Raw genomic sequence first — 12,514 nt, 5'->3', positions numbered from 1 at the left:
AAAACAGATCTTCGAGCCAAATAAAATGGGTAAGTTTCAGAGATAACTAGTTTATGCCATGTGGCTGTTAAGAAAGCAGTAGGGATTTAGAGATTCAGAGGAAGAAGAGAAGGATACCGTATTGCAGTCAGGTTCAGTGAGCTATATAATCTACTTAAAAGTTTGATTAGAAATTCTTTTGTGTCTGGGCAGTAGGCAGGCTGCCTTGTGAACGTGAAGAAAAGCAATGGGTTCTTAAACTTTCATGTGGCAGCACTCCCATTGTTGTCTCTTTTTATTAATGACATGGAGACAACCGTGATAAGTCTAAATGGGCAGAACACTGATTGGCTTAAGTGAACTTCCTATCTATAAAGCCCTGATAGTCTCCTTGCCTGCTGGATTTTTAAGCAACAACTGAAGGGCTGCAGCCCATTCATGAAAAAAGTAGCAAAACACTTTCCTGCAGTATAATTTGTTCTTATCTTAACTCTAGTTCTTTTTTGAAGATCACCTTTTCTTTATTGGAGAATGCCAAACTGTATTTGCTTCAGAGAGGTGAAAATTTTTAAGAGTAAAACAGTCATGCCTACAGTCCTAACATAACATACACTCCAGAACACATATACAGACACGTGAATATCTATATTCAATGCATACATTTTGTAAATATATCTTGTATCTTGCTACTTATTTATTTTAATGCCCTCAGATATTGAACATTACGTACACCTATAACCTATTTTCTTACCTGTAACAGAGGTAAATTCAAAGGATGACATTAAATAATTTTTGTCAAATTATCATCTGGCTTTGCTCTTAGAAGTAATTGAGATTATATATTATAAAAATATATTAGAAGAATGTGATTTTAATGACATCTGTAAACAAGTTCTAAAAGAGAGAAAATTGTTTAAAGGAACCTGTAAAATGTGAAACTTAGTTTTAGTAATTCGTATATTAATGAGTTTCCTTATATCATCTCAATATAACAATCTCTACATGGCCTCAGACTGTTTTTTAAATATGCATATGATTACTGGAATATTTTTTCTCATTTCACACTGTAGAGACAACAACATTTTGCAACTTGCATTAAGTTCTTATTTGCCATTAACACCGAAGATGATAAGTATGCCGTGCTTTAAACTTATTTCATATTATTTACTCTGCAAATAATGTATTTACAAAAGAAAATATTTACTCTGTATATAATGTAAAGAGGATCTCAAGGTCATAGGCTAAACATAATTTGATACTAGGCTTGCATATGCAATAACAATACCTATATACTACACATTCACATCATCAGCATCATAACAACTGATGCTGAAACATTTTGCTACAAGCAAGAAGATGCTATAGGTATTTGTCTTTCCAACAATTTCTACTTTTCCTACAGCTTATAACAACACTTTCATTACTTCTCTATGAAGTATATTTTACTCCAAGAGCACACAGAGGGATTGCATCAGTTATACCATAATGTGTTCGTGCTATCATTGGATTTGAACTCATTTTTACTTTCTCAATCCATATCAGAGAGATATAGTGAATGAACTGTGAAATCCTTGAAATGATGACCTGAATCTGGCACAACTTTAAGTGGTTCTTACAGTTTCTAACATAAATTTATATGAATTTCCATAAATTGCTTAAGAAAAGACAGGAATAGCACACATTTTTTCCCTGAATATCAGACTATATTCATCAAGCTTCAGTACATTAGAAACACACTTTCCTTGATTACACTTAGGGACAGAACTTCAGAAATCAAGACAGAATATGGAAATGGAGGAGAGCTCTTAAGTTATTTTATTATAAGTTTTTTTCCATTACATCCACTGAATATTTATTTCACTACTGATGACTTTTAATTTTCCCTTTTTTAATTTTCTTTTCCCTCCAAATACCTGCAGAAGTTACTATTGCTGGCTACTGGACACGACAAATTTTAGACTGGTGATCCCAAGTAAATTAGGTCAACACTACAATATTCCAAAAAGAAAATACTGTCAACGTTTCAATAAGAAAAATTGAATTGTTTCATTAATTAATTATTGTAAGTTTTAATGAGGATAAGGTTTAGTTACTCTGAATTCTGCTTTACATTTCAGAGATGGTAAAGAAAGCTCCTAATTACAGGACATTTTTACTTTTTCAGCATATCTATCTTCTGCTGCGTGAACTCGTAGAAAGAAGATGAAATTGACTTCAGACAGTATATAATATTTCCTTTCATTTCAGCAGACCTTCATAGCTATGGAACGTACAGGCCAGAGGAGACAGAAGAGACATGATCAAAACATACGCTAAGCCCTTAGGTCTTTAGTGTTTGGAAAGCAACATAAACTTCTGTCTAGTCATGCTAAAAATTATCAGCACAAAATTCCAGATCAGCTCTGTGCCTCAGAAAGGATATGATCTACTAGCTTTTATGGGACACTCTTTAATATTCATGTTAGGAACAACAAAGGTATTTGCAGCATCATGGACACTTAAACACATAAAGAAAAATGGCAGAAGGGGATAAAACTGAAATAATACAATTTAAAGTCATCAAAGAATCATTCTAGGAAGAAAGGACAGACAGTTCAAATTGATAAGTATGAAGTACAGCAATGCATTTTTCCTGGATGAATATTTGACCAAGGAACCTTAGAAAAGTGTGTCAGGGCCAGGAGAGATAATCTGGAGAAATCTCTACAGTAGAAAATGTTTCTGTTTGTGGTGGGTTGACCTTGGCTGGACACCAGCTGCCCATCGAGCCATTCTTATCACTTTTCCCCTCAGCTGGCTAGGGCAGAGAAAATATGGTGAAAGGCTTCAGATAAAGATGAGGAGAAATCACTCAGCAAGTACCACCATAGGCAAAACAGACTTACTTGGGGAACTTAATCTTATTTATTGCCTATCAGAAGTCAGAGTATGATAATGAGAAATAAACACAAATCTTAAACCATCTTCTCTCCACCCCTCCCTTATTCTTGGGTTCAGATTCATTCCTGAATTCTCTACCTCCTTCCCAAAGCAGTCCAAGGGACAGGGAATGAGCATTGCAGTCAGTTTATCACACATCTTTGCTGCTCCTTTGTCCTCACTCCCAGGGGTCCCATCCACAGAAGATAGTCCTCTTTGAATTTCTACAATGTCGGTCCCTCCCCCAGACTGCAGTTCTTCATAAACTGCTGTAGAGTGAGTCCTCTCCACAGGGGGCTGTCCTTCAGGAACTGACTGGTCAGCATGGCTCCCCCATGGGATCACAGGTCCTACGAGAAAAGCTGCTGCAGCAGGGCCTGCCCATGGGGTCACAGCCTCACTTGGGGGCACCCATCTGCTTTAGTGTGGGGTCCTCCACAGGCTGCAAGTGGATCTCTGCTCCACCATGGACCTCCAGGGGCTGCAGAATGACAACCTGCCTCACCATGGTCTTCACCATGAACTGCAGGGGAATCTCTGCTCTGGCACCTGGAACATCTCACCCCTCTCCTTCTTCAATGATCTTGATATCTGCATAGTTGTTTCTCTCACACATTCTCACTCTTCTCTTTTGGCTACTTCTGTGCTGCAGTTTTTCCCCCATCTGAAATACCTTATCCCAGATAATGTACTTCAGATGTGCTACTACCATTGCTGCTGGGCTCAGCTTTGACCAGTGGCATGTCTGTCTTCAAATTACCTGACACTGGCTTTATCACACACGAGGCAAACTTCTGGCATCTTCTCAGAAAATCCTCAGCTATAGCTCCCTTCACTATGAAAACCTTGCCACAGATACCCAATACACTATTCTAGTTCAGTTATATACTGAAGATGTGGGGACATAACTGATGTTGAGACAATGTATCTACCACATCTTGTCTTATAAGTAGATTAGCAAAGTTGGCATGTGCAGTGAAAGTCAAAGTGAGGCAGTATCAGCTCTGGAATAACTATCCAGTATATCTTTTGCATATCTTAGGTGGAGAAGTTTCTAATACTAGTTGAGATAATATTTTTAACGATAATTAATGATAATTAAAAACATTTCCAAATGGCTAAGTAAATATTGATGTACTTACACAGTTATCATAGAAGTGCATTTATATGCATTTATATGTTTTATATGTTCTAGTCATTGTGAAATCTAACAGGTTAAATACCATCACGGGACTAGGATTCACATTGAATGACTTTAACTGTTGAATGTAAGCTAATCATAGAATCTTTAAGGTTGAAAAAGACCTCTAAGGTCATCCAGTCTAATTGCAACCACCACCACCACATTCACCAATAAACCATGCCCTGAAGTGCCATATCCACATGTTTTTTGAACACTTCCAGAAATGGTGACTCTACTACTTCCATAGGCGGTCTGTTCCAATGCTTGACACCCTTTTCTGTGAAGAAGTTTTTTTAGAGGACACAATCAAGTGCTGATTTTCAGTCAACACCTATTGAACTAGAAAATCATAATTAGAATGTTAATTATAAGTCTAAAGGAACAAAAATATGTTAATTATGACACAGCAGAAATTGACATGCTCTGTCCCTAAACAGAAACATCCAATTTATAGCTTTCCTCAAAAATATGACATAGAAAGCAGAGATGAATCACATAAAATACAGAATTAACAATCCTTGTCTTGAAGAAAATTGGAATCATAAACCATTTTGGAAATGATGAAATACAGTGAAACTGAAGCAACAGGAGATTGAAACAGAATAGGTTTCCTTTATTTTCTTTCCAGACAAGCAGAATTTGTGCAAAAAAATTCCTTGTGCTCTTTGGTTTTTAGAAGGCTATGTAGAACAAGATTAGAGTGCCGGTTAACTCAAAGCAGAGAAAAAATAAGGAAAATGTCCAGCTGTGCATTGTGAGATCATCATAGCAACATAAATCCCTAAACCAGCATGATATCTAATGACATGTATGTGGTGTGCCTTCCTTTTTTCAGAGTGAGAAATTGTGAAGGGCAGCTGCAGTGAGAGCATTATCTTAAAAGAAAATAATAAAGAGAATTTTCAGATTATAAAAAAATAGTAAATGGCCATCAGAGTATAAATGGCATACATAGGAAACTGGGAAGTTGTGTTGTGGGGGTGTGTATTTGCAGAAGTCAGAATGGAGATGAGGAAGAAGCATCCATTAAATGCCAGGTAGCCCCTAAAACCACTCTATCACTCTCCTCTCATCATGGGTTTACTTGTTCTAAAAAAACCAAACGGGAATTTTCTTTCCCCTGCTGCAATGTGGGGGAGGGATGTTGAATGGGGAGGACAGGTTTTTTGCCTTGACCTACACAAAGGAGCTGGCTGGCAGAACTACATTCCAGGCTGATGGCCCCCTCTAAGGCTGAGGTGTGGAGGGAGGGGTGTGAGGGAGCGAGGAGTTTTTCTCCCCTCCTCTCCTTGGAAAGGGGCACTTCACTTTTTGCCTTAATGGAGGCAAGGGGTGTGTGTGTGTGTGTGTGTGTGTGTGTTGGAAAAGCTCTGAGGCCGTTTTGCTCTCGACCTGGCCATATGGCTGCTCTCCAGCCTCGGTTTGCCTATGCACTGCTCTGTCTCCAGCCCGAATCTGCCCAGATTTCATCATAGAGTTTGTGCTCATTGATGAAAGGGGGAGTCCTGGCCACAGACAGCCACAGACAGCATGAGTTTAGTGGGAAAGAAACTGCCCTTCTTTCCCCTTTTCCCCTTCCCCTCCTTGGTGGTGGTGGGGGGAAAGCTGCATTGTCGGCTTCTCCTGCGATCCAGGGCCCCATGTGGTGACCACCTGGGCCCAACAGCCCCCCCTGCTGACCACCACAGCTCACTGCAGGCTCTGTACCTCTAGGGATCCAACAGTGCTCCTGCCAACCATGATTAGAATCGTGCTAGAGGACAGAGAAGTATCAAACTGTTTCCTTTTTAAGGGGTATTTTTTGGGTACAGGATTACTATTTAATTGTTTTTGTGTTCTGTTGCTGTTTTTGCCAATACACATACATCATTTAAAAAAGGGTTGCTATTTTCTTTATTTTGTTTTTTTTTTTTTTTCTTTTTCCTCGTACTTCCTCTATTAGAGTCTCTTAATTTCGGATTTACAATTACTGAGAGAGACGAGTTTGGTCTACCTCATAACTCACCCTCCTTAGTAAAACACTTTCAGTCTCATTAAACTGAGACACCTCTGCAACTGGACAAAGGAGATAAAATATAATGAAAGGTTCATGAGTTGAGATAAGGACCAGGAGAGACCACTTACTGATCACTGTGATGGGCAAAACACACTCAAAGTAGGGATATTAATTAAATTCATTACTGACAAAATCAGAGCAGGATAATGAGAAGTAAAATAAATCTTAAAACCACTTTCCCCCTACTCCTCTCTTCTTCCCAAATTCCACTTCCTTACCCCCAATAGCACAGGGAGATGGGGAATAGGGGTTATGGACAGTTCATCTCAAATTGTTTCTGCCACTTCTCAGGGACAGGAGTCCTTCCCCTGCTCCATCATGGAATTTCTCTCACAGGAGACAGTCCTCCACGAACTTCTCCAATGTGAGTTTGTCCCACCGGCAACAGTCCTGCATGAACTGCTGCAACATGGGTCGCTTTTCTCTCTGTTGCAGTCCTTCAGGCTGCACCCAATGGGGGTCCCCCAGAGGGTCACAAGTCCTACCAGGAAAACCTGCTCCAGCATGGGCTTCTGTCCCCACGGGTCAGCAGGACCCTGCTCCAGCATGGGCCTCCCACAGGATCACAATCTCCTTTGGGCATCCACCTGCTCCAGTGTGGGTCCCCTCCATGGGCTGCAGGCAGATCTCTGCACACCTGTGGTCCTCCATGGGCTACAGGGGCACATCCTGCCTCACCATGGTCTGCACCATAGGCTGCAGAGGAACCTCAGCTCTGGTACCTGGAGCACATCCTACCCCTCCTTCTGCACTGACCTTGGTGGCTACATTGTTGTTCACGTGTTCTCTCTCCACTTTTGTCTGGCTACAATTTTCATCTGCACAATAACTTTTTTAGTTATACGTTATCACAGAGGTGTTACTATCATTTCTGATTCGCTCAGCTTTGACCAGCAGTGGGTCCGTCCTGGAGCCAGCTGCCATTGGCTTTATTGGACATGGGGGAAGCTTCTCACAGAAACCAGCGCTGTAGCCCCACTTGCTACCAACACCTGGCTTCAGAAATCCAATATGAGGCTATGGAATATTTCATCCTGTAGAGAGTTTAGATTATGTTATTTAAAGAATCTAAACTTCTTGAGCATGGGACATTTTCTCTGGAGTTTATTCCAAATATCTAGTGAAGCCAACAAAACAATGTAAAGGATTGTTAAGAAATGGAAGTTAATATTCTAGCTGCTCATGCTTCAAGGGTAAAGCAATGTTTTTCTGTCTTTGGTTATGACAAACTGCAACAGGATAATGGGAACTTCAACTGGTCTAAAGGATATATTAAAACAGAGAGTTTCATTTAAGGGGAGTTGTTGCAGTCTGTTCTGAGGAACTAACCAAGTCTGTTCACATAGCTTAAGAGTGTACAAATAACAGAGTAGATGATGTTTTGTTCACATGATGAAGCAAACTGACTTGTAGTATGCTCCAGGATGAAGAGTAGTGAAAGCAGGCACAGTGGGAGAACGTAGGTGGTAGACTTAAAGGAATTTGAAGCCTATTGGAACTATTTTTGGGAACAATACTAATACTTCCATAATAAAGAAGAAAGAATTAAAGTGGTTGGTAATAACAAGATAACTCCTGGAATCAATAGTTATAGTCATTCAAATTAATTCCTGACTTGTATTCTTTCAATTCACAAAAGACTGCAGATTAGGCTAATGATGAAATTTGAGTTCAGAGAAATCTTAGTCCCTTCCACTTTCCCAAAGTGCAGTAAACAGAGGTTCCTGTGTAAATTTTGGACAATAAGGAAAACTGAAAATTTTTGGTATCTAATCAACCTCCACTGGCATGTTAAATGTATTACAGATGAAGTTGGAGGACAGGCAGCAGTGCCTGGGCACTCAGAGTAAGCAAAAGGAGAAAGGTTCAGCTGTGCTCTCTGAAAGACCTTGCCCTGTGATGCCGAGATAATGGGAGAGAAGAGAAAAAAAATCCTCTTATTCCTAACTTCTTCATAATGCTTTGAATTGAAGAAGGGTGCAGGGAAGTGAGTGTGGAACACTTTACCTCTGAGAAAGAAATCAATGAGCAATTTCATAAATGTTTTCAAGTGATGCCTGCCCCCTGGGGTTGTCACAGAACAGCTTTCTGGAATAAAAGAATATAGATTTCACTGAACTTGAAAACCATCCTATAAATCTCTTATTTTCAAGAGATTCAGATAAAAATGCGAAGGCACTACTGGCTGTTACAGTTTGTCACTGATGAGTTGTGTCTGGAATAGGAGAAATAAGTCTATGTAATATTGTTCAAATTATTCATGTTAGTCCTTCAAAATAATAACACTGTTTTAAATATCAGAAAATTGAAGTTTTTAATGTTGCTTTTAAGTTTTAGGTATATCAGTTTGGAACCATAAATACATTAACTTGGGTTTGCTGCTGAAGCATTGTTCTATGAGTGTGTTGGGCCATCCAGTTCTCCTTCCTGTTCTTTCATGATCTGTTCTCCAAATCACAGAGGTATATTTTTCCCCTGCTATGAAATAAATGAAAGGAAAGGAGATAAGAAGAAGATAGGGCAGATTACAGTGACCAGGCATAGGGCTTGCTCAGACAAGTGTACTGACTAACCACAATTTACAGCCAGACACTTCTGTACCCTGTTCTGTCTGTTTTCCTTTGCTCCCCTCTGCTCCCCATGCTCATTGCCTCATTAGCTGATACAGTCCCAACAACAATCTGGATCCTCAGGGTCTCATCCTCACCAGTTTCAAAGTCACAGTTTGCTTGCAGTTTTGTGATCACAAGATCAATTCACACACATAAATTAGTGTGACTGACAAATGTTTGTTTCTTGTCTTTGCCCCTACTGCTTTTTTCTGTCAGGTCTGTGACTCCAAATGTTTTGTTCATGGTTTCCCCCTTTTCCTTGAAATAAATTGAAATAAATGTTCCCACATTCAACATACCATTATCAATTAGTTTGACTTGCTAGGCTTGGTTCTTCCTCCCTCATCATTTGCCAGTCAGGTTTGTGTCTCTGTATATTCTTGTGTATGGTTTTCCTCCTTTCTCATTATCTGATTTACCACTGAAAACATCCTTAACTGGACAGCCTTAAAGGAGCAAGGGCTTTCTCTTTCCACATGTCCATCCATATTGCCCCAATCCTTCAGCCACATATCTTCATCTCCATTCTGGGAGCTCCCTTGGGATCCAAACCCAGGTCTTCTAAATACACCTTAGTATTCTATATATTTGCTAGTTCTGGTCAGTAATTTGCATTATGACAAAACAGGCTGTCATGGTTTAACCCCATCTGGCAACTGAACACCACACAGCTGCTTGCTCACTATCCCTCAAGCAGGTTGGGGGAGAGAACAACTGTATGAGAAAACTCATGGTTGAGATAAAGACAGTTTATTAGGTAAAGCAAAGGGCCACACATGCAAGCAAACCAAAACAGCTCCTTCTAGTCTTCAGGCAGGTGTTCAACTACCTCTAGGAAAGCCAGGCTCTGTCACACATAATGGTTATTTGGAAATATAAACACCATCACTTCAAATATTTCCTCCTTCATCTCCAGAACTTTTATTGCTGAGCATTATACCATATTTGATTTTTATGATCGTGAAATACCATCTCTCGTGTTCTTTTAAAAAATTGGATTTTATAGTTTAAAATATATATTTAATTTTGAATTTTCTTATTAACAGAGGAATTTAAAGTAGGGAATATTACAGATTATAATATTTTTTATACATGTAAATATAGAAATATACAATGTGTCGTGTTACGTATAGTGATCACATATGATCAATTTTTGCAATATATTTTATTCCTTTCTTGTAATTTATTTTGGAGGAGAACAAATTATAAAAAATTAATAAATTTAAATTAAAAAGTTCCTTCCAAAAAACATGCAAGTCTCACATTGTAGGGAATCCATAAAGATCATTGAGTCAAACTCCCTACTCCTCGCAGAACTACCTACAACTGAGCCATATGAATAAGAGCCTTGTCCAGATGCTCTATGAACTCTGACACTTGGTGCCATGACCACTTCCCCAGAGAATTTGTTTTCCTCTGGACACACTCCAATAGATTTATATTCTTCTTAAATTGAGGTGCCCAAAACTGCACACAGTACTCAAGTACTCTGAAAGTCAATAAGGGCAAATGCAGAGTCCTGCACCTGGGTAGGAATAACTGCAGGCACCAGTAGATGTTGGGAAAGCACCTGGGGAAAGCCTGCTGGAAAGCAGCTCTGCAGAGAAGAACCTGGGAGTCCTGGTAGACAAGAAACAGTGTGCCCTTGTGGCCAAGAGAGCCAATGGAATCCTGCAATGCATTAGGAAATGATTGCCAGCAGGTCAAGGGAGGTGATTCTGCCTCTCTACCGAGCCCTGGCAAGGCCTTTCCTGGAGTATTGAATCCAGTTCTGGGCTTCTCAGTACAAGAGATATGGAGCTCCTGGAGCAGGTCCAGCAGAGAGCTACAAAGCTGATCAAGGGAGTGGAGCATCTCTCTTATGAGGAAAGACTGAGGGAGCTGGGCCTGTTCAGCCTTGAAAAGAGATGACTGAGAGGACACCTGTGCAAGTTTGGAGCTGGTTTCCTGCCAAGTCTCCGAAACTTGACAACAGGGTCTGCTTCCCAGAGAGGGAAGAAAAAAACCAAGCAGCCAAAGTTCTAGCAAAAATATATATTTTACATATGAAACAGATATATACAATGAGAATATTACATATGTATCTATAACCCCAGAAACCCCAAATAGCTTCCCAAAGGGAAGAGGGGAAGGGGGAAGGGAAAAAGGACAAAATAGGATGAAAAGGGACAAAAACAAAACAGATCTACACAATCTAAAAACCCAGCAAACTAAAGAATTGGCAAGATCTCACCACTTCCCTTGAGAGAAGCAGGATGTCTGGACGCGGCCCAGTACTCTCCCCTCACACGTGGCAGATAACAGCAGTCACTGTAGGCCTCAGCTCCAGATAAGCCAGACCAAGACAGGGACCCACCGTTCTCGAGCCTCGCTGGAAAGGAAGAGAGTGAGCTCTCTTATCTACACCTTATTTATACCCCATGTTACGTAAAGGAATAGCATGGAATACTTCCTTTGTCACTTTCTTAGTTCCTTCCTGGTTACAAGCTGGTCTCCAGGAAGGCCTAGACTGAAACCATCACAACACCTCACCAATATCTATAAGTATCTGAAAGGAGGTGGTCAAGAGGACAGATTCAGGTTGTTTTTGGTGGTGCCAAGCAATAAGACAAGAGGCAACGGGCAGAAACTGATGCACAAGAAGTTCCACCTGAATATGAAGAAATTCTTTATGGGTGATCAAGCACTGGATCAGATTGCTTAGAAAGGCTGTGGAGTCTCCCTCACTGGAGATATTCAAGAATCTTCTGGATGCAATCCTGTGCAACATGCTCTAAGATGACCCTACTGGAGCAGGGAGGTTGGACCAGAAGACCCATTGTCGTCCTTTCCAGTCTTATCCATTCTGTGATTCTGTGAGGTGAGGCCACACCAGTGCAGTGTAGAGTGGGACATTCACCTTCCTTGGCTGGCTGGAGATTCTGTGCCTGATGCAACCCAGATGCTTGTTCTACAATTCTTATATATCTGTATGTATTTCTATAAAGTCAAGTATTTGTTTCAGCTACACATGGCTTATCTGTGAAGCTGAATTCTGGAGGAACTCAGATGTTGAATCTAAAATCAGATGTACAGTTGTAATATAGCTGCTTCCAATGCATATAATCATAGAGTTTATATATCACATACAGAAAATGAGAAAAACATTTCATAAATTTCCTAATCTTGATTTTGAAAGATTTAAAACAGATTTCTTTTTTAATTTTTGTCTCCAAAGTTTCATATAATTTCAACTAGACAAATAAATACTGAATGCATCAGTTCAATTACTATGCTCATTATTCAGTTATTATACACTATTCAATTAAATTGAAATTAAAGTTAAATTGAAATTAAAATCTAAATAAACTACTGCAGGAAGTTATAAGTAATATTGTATTTGTGCTATATTTGTGCTGCATTTCATTTAAAATTCACATGAAAATGTAATTAAATCAGTATTAGTAACTTACTTTAGTTTTATGTTAATTATATTTTATTGGAAACACAAGAAGAAATAGGAAAATCACAATTAAGCCAGCATTTTAAAGGCTTTAAAGGGTTTTTTTAAAGACAATGCTTTCTATGTGTATTGTCTGTTGTAAAGAAAACCAAAAAAGGTAGTTAATGTGTACAAGGGCACGCTTTAGATTTTTGTTGATGGTTTGTAATACCTTCATGTTTCATTACCAGAAAATTATTTGTAAAGCAAACTATTCCTTGGTGTAATATCAAAATCTGATGTAAAAAGTAACAAAATGGTTGTTGGCATATCTTCAGCTTTAT

This window comes from Neopelma chrysocephalum, unplaced genomic scaffold (genome assembly GCF_003984885.1).
Source record: "Neopelma chrysocephalum unplaced genomic scaffold, ASM398488v2 Primary Assembly neopelma1_25, whole genome shotgun sequence".
NCBI classification, from domain to species: Eukaryota; Metazoa; Chordata; class Aves; order Passeriformes; family Pipridae; genus Neopelma; species Neopelma chrysocephalum.
Note: the sequence above shows the minus strand (reverse complement) of the source record.